Raw genomic sequence first — 6,000 nt, forward strand, 5'->3', positions numbered from 1 at the left:
CCCCACATTCCTTATGCCCCCAAGGCATTCATGTCGTACTTTCTCCCCTTATGACCCCCAAATGCACAAACCAGGCCATGCAGCAAGGGTCACAAATACACCCCTTGAGTTTGCTCTCATAAAGAGAGTCTCTCGCTCGAGGGCTGTCAAACTTCTACCACCCGCAAGACCATCCTACTCTCCCAAGAGTAGAAGGCCTTGGTTACTCCCAAAACACTGAAAATGCATACAAGAAAATAAAAGACAGATCACATAATAATAATTTTCATAGAAGAAAATACAAGAGAATTCACTTTCACATACAACCAAACTTTCCAACATAGACATGCAATGTAAAAAGCAAAGAGATGAACCAACCTTCAATCTGCCCAAAGGTATGCTAGAACTAGTTTGAGGATGAGTAGCCCAAATCCACAATCCTCCCTTCTACACTTAGCCAAAAATTTTGAATCCAAAAACCAACTTTTCAAAATGCATAGTCTCCAAAAATGAAGAGTGGGTGATTACCCACAAAATCTCTCATTCTTTCCTAAGAAGACCTCAGTGAGAGTTCTCACAGGTTTCTAAAACTGAAAAAGGAAAAAGTAAGAAAAAGATAAAAAAGGATCTCTCATCGAAAGGGAAGGTTATCTAACCTAGATGGCACCTTCTAATTTTGAATTTTCGCACATCTTAGAAAACCCACTTTTTGGGATGACTAAACAGTCACATGGGGGTAGACACATGCCTAAAAACACTCCTAACTCATAGGTATACCTTATGGGCTTTAGGAATCACTTTTAAACTACTCTTAGGAGTCCATTTGACCCCTTATAAACCCATCTGAAGTTAAATTTCGGGTCCAACCTATGTTGACCACTCCAAAGACTCTCTACACAAGGAAAATTTAGAACCACATTCATATGTTTGAAAAAGCTATAGTTGAACAACTCCCTTCAAGAGACAAGTCAAAATTCAAGACATAAATCAACACATGTATCAAGTGACACAATAAAATACATTACAAAATTACACATGGAAATTTTCTCTTGTTGGATTTAAATAAATCAATAATAAAATTTAACACACATGCATCATTTACTATTACAAATAAAATATGATACATACAGGTTGTTGTCTCTTTAAATAGACAACCCCTGGCTTTATGAATGTACATAGGTCTAGGTTTGGTTCTCCATAATATTTTCATGGTCACATGGATAATTTTCCTACGCATCTCAATTACACATTAGTAATTCCATTAACCTCATATAATATTAAGCACATGAATAAGAATACACATCAAACACTCTTCATACAATTTACATTTAAACAGATCGATATATCTTATATCCAAATAAATCCACATAAGCAATTATCATAATCCACATAATTCTGATCCATACATGAAACATGCATCCTATTTCTATCATCATGGTAAAGTCCTACAATTCCAATAATGACATACATCATCACAAAGTAATCCTTTTCTAGAATCATATAGAGTTCTATATCTATAATGCATAGAAATGAAGCATCAATATATATCAATGTTATCCAAATCATGGAATTATATAAGTTCCAAATCCATAATGCATAAAAATAAAGCATCCGTAATAGTCTCAACATGAAAAATACTGAAATTCTAGGATGAGTTGGGGTAGGGCCTCACAACGTTTTCCACAATAACAGGTTTTGCAATAAACTCTGGAACAGAAGATGAGCAAGCCATTTCAAAGATAAATACCTCTTAATCAAAATTCTGATTGCCTGAAAATTACTTCCCAGCTTCACCTTAGAATGCCTTTGCTCAATTTTGCACTCTCTGATCGTGTGAATTCTCGGTGAGTTTGAAATGAGGGTTTCCCAATGCTTAATAGAAAAAAGAGGTTCTTTAAAACTGCATTAAATTCTTGTCGGTTAAGTGAAAACTTAACACATCTGCCGGTAAAGAAGAAATTATCTTCCCACCATCAACTGAGGGTAGAATACATGATCTTCAATTTGCTACAATACCCCCTAAGGATTATTCCTCAGTTAGATGAAGAATCTCCTGCCAGTGGAGGATTACTTTGTTCTACCGGTGTAGAGATAGTTTCATCAGTTCTCTGATCACTCTTCTTAATCCATTATTTTGAAAATTCTTGCTTTACTTCATCTACCTTTTCTTTGCCCTTCAAACTAGATCCTTTGTCGTTCGTTGGTTCATTCTTACTTCTACAGAATTTTGCAATATGTCCAATCTTGTTGCATGCATAACAAGTTACATTATTCCTCTAAATAGCCTTTCCATATCTTTGACCAATTTGTGACCTGCATTGATTAGATAAATGCCCAAATCTTCCACAAACATAGCATTTCACATTCATTATGCAATTTTCTGAATTATGACCAACTTTGTTGCATTTGGAACATTGACCGGTGGGTGAGTTTGTATATCTAGATTATTTCTGAATCTACACTTATTTGCTCTGTGACCATACTTGTTGCAATTGAAACATTTCCCATTAAATTTATAAGCATTAGGTTGTCTTACTGGCTTGTTCTGATCTTGATTGTTTGTAGTACTGGAACTTTCTCCATGGTCAAATCCAAGTCCATTAGTATCTCCATCAGGTTTCTTCCTTTTAAGAATATGTCATTGAGTTCTTTTGAACTTTTCTTGAATTTGTCTTTGTGTTTATTTGCAGTAACCAACTCATTTTTTAGAATTCCAACTTGTCTCACAAGCTCAGCTTTATCATGTTCCATGTGAATCAGATCTATCTTTAACATGTCATTTTCATGACCAAGTCTCAGATTTTCATTTCTAGCATCATTAAGTCTCTCAGTCAAGTCTTCTTCATTCTTCTTTCTATCTTCAATATCCTTAAATAACCTCATAGTCATATCTTGCATTTCATTCTTCATATTGTTGTTTTCTTGTCTCAACTTATTTGCAATGTCTCTAAGAGTCTCCTTTTCATCATCATCATTATGCATCTTCTCATGAAGTTCCTTTCTCTTATTTTGTGCTATAACAAATTTCTCCTGAAGTCCTTTAATGACTTCCTATGCAATCCTCAGATCATCTTCAAGTTTGATATTCTTCAATTTTTCTATATTAAAAACTTCAAGAGCTCATTCCAACTGTTTTCTTAAGTTCTCCATCTATACCGGTGTCAAAATCTTTCTCAAGCTGTTAGGATTTTGCAAATAGAGGACCAGGCTCTGATATCAATTATTAGATTCAATGGAAGTCCCAAAGACACTGAGAGGGGGGGGGGTGGTGAATCAGTGTCTAACCAATTGGCTGAATATTTAAACTTATTTATAACTTTGCATCCCAAAATAGTGAACCTATAAATAAGAATTAATGCAATAAACATAAATAATAGAGACAACATAGAAACAGACCATAACACAAGATATTTAAGAGGAAACTCGGTGTGGGAAAAACCTTGGTGGGATTTGTGACCCACAATATTTACTCACTGGCCAATAAATAAATACTACTTACAATGAGGGGCCTGCACATGCAAGGAGGCCAATAGTCTAGATCTCATTGCTCAATAAAGAGTCACACTGACTACAAAATGGATTATCAAATCCAATACAATGCACTTCTCAAAACAACATCTCTAATGCTAGGTTCAGTACCGGTTTAAGCTTAGTCAATAACCAAAACCTTCGTTGTCAACTATATCACCTTATACAATATTCGCCTATCCATTCCTCTTACAATTCCTTATTACAAAATGACTTATAAGATCTCATACATATATGAGTCTTTTACAAGATACCATGTCGGCTTACAAAAGATAATTACATTTACAAAATAATTCATATAAACAAAACTTTATCCCATGTCGGCTGGGATGTCGGTATGCTTTGATGCCGATGTAATATGAATGTCGGTGAAGTGCCTGTTTGTGCCAGTGTCTACTGGTGTATGAAGTTTGTGATGTCGGACATGTAGAAACCAATTGCTGGTGACTTGCCAGTTGGTTGCTAGATGGTTGCCATCAATGAAAACATCAACTATTCTCATAAGAGTGTAGAATGCCAATAGAAGGTTTAAAGCATAATATTTTAAGTGTTGGCCAATTGGTGGATAAGGGATTCCAACTTCAGTTTAAAGATAGAAAATTGAAAATCATTAACGGTATTGGTTTGGAGATTGCAACTGTTACTCAGACTAGAGGTAATATCTTTCACTTGAACACTGTTAGTAATGTTGTTATTTTGGTATGGTTTTGTCATTGATGTCAACACTTACTAAATACACCTACTTTGGAGATCCAGCAACATTCACCGGCAAGCAGCAAACTGTGCAATAGTTACTGGTATATGGTTCATCGGTAGGATATATTATTCACCGATACTTGGAATGATATGGAAGACACTTGGTAATGTCGAAGACATCATATGGACACTTTATTTTGAAGAAATAATCACTGGTATATTCATATTTGCATATTTGCTTTTACCGGCAAATAGGTCTAGGTTATCTAGGGTTACACCGGCAGGTTTATCTTTTCTAGATCAGCATGGCACGCTATGGAGATGATTTATTATTGTTGTAAATGCATTAAGCTGACATGTTCAAATCGGTTATTGCATCGGATATTATATTATTTGTAAAATGTTTTTATTGTAATATCTTGTAGAGCTGACCTACTAAAATTGGTCTTAGGGTATGGTATAAATGTAAGATCTTATTTGTAAGATCAAGTGTGGAATGTGAAAAAGAATTGTGTGAAGGTATATGCGAGATCAAGCAGAGGTATACACGAAGACATCATTTGAAGGTGAAGTTAGGTTTTTGTAGAAGCATATCGGCATTACACTGGTACTGAATCCAACATATGAAGATACTATTTTGTGCAGTACATTCTTATTGGATTTAACCATCCAACTATAGTCAGTGTGACTCCCATTTGTGATTGAGTAGTGAGCTCTAGGCTATTGGCCTTTCTGCATGTGTAGACCCCTCTTTGTACACTTACTATCTGCAGTAGTATCATCTGATTGTGGGTAAGGTTTCCCATCATGGTTTTTCTCCTTATAGGGTTTCCACGTACAAATATTGGTGTCATGTGTTGTGGATGACTTTATGTTTATATTTCATGCATTAATCCTTACCAGTATAGCAATTTACTGTTAACACTGTCTACCGGCATACTTATCTAGTTTACCGATATTAAGCATTAAGTTGGTTAATAAGTTTTTGGTTTGAATTTATTAGACAATTGATTCACCCCCCACCCCTCTCAGTTGTCTCTGGGACCTAACAATTGGTATCAGAGCTTAGTCCTCTTTTGCAGAAGTTTAACAACTTGAGGAGATCCAATGTCTACTAATTATTTTAGGAAGGACAGTCCTAAACTTGATGGAACCTGTGGGGTAGAAATTAGGAATCATCAAAGACAAGTGAATCAATCAAAACACAAGACATGATAGCTCAATCAAAAGAACACTCATTGAAATGAACCTAATCCTAAGCACATTCAATAGAGGTATGAAAACAAAGCATCTAAAAGAAAATATCATGCAAACCATATGCTTCTTCCATGCGGCTCCATTGTTGTTCTTTCCTCTTCAATAGTTTTGTGGATCTCACCTACAAGTGCTCACACAATTGAAAGCAAAAAGGCTCAAGAGTACTAGAAACGAAAGTTCGGTAAAAATTCGAGATTCATGAAGCGATTCCAGGGGTCAAGGATTCGAAGGGTTTGATTGAAGAAAATTATCCAATTTATAGAAGAATTGGATAAATGACAAGATTAGCATGATGCAATTCAAATGGAAATTGCAAATCAATATGACAAATTATGACAAATTATGCACTTTCCATGCACAATTTGATTGATTGACAATTTGATGACAAATTATGACACATTCTATGTCAAAATTGATTGATTGTCAATTCTGACAATTTATGACAAATTGAAATGTCATTCCCATAGAATTAGGAGATGAAATAGGAGGGAAAAGAAATTAGAAATTTGAGAAAATAGAAAATTGAAATTGATGAAAATT

This window comes from Cryptomeria japonica, chromosome 4 (assembly GCF_030272615.1).
Source record: "Cryptomeria japonica chromosome 4, Sugi_1.0, whole genome shotgun sequence".
NCBI classification, from domain to species: Eukaryota; Viridiplantae; Streptophyta; class Pinopsida; order Cupressales; family Cupressaceae; genus Cryptomeria; species Cryptomeria japonica.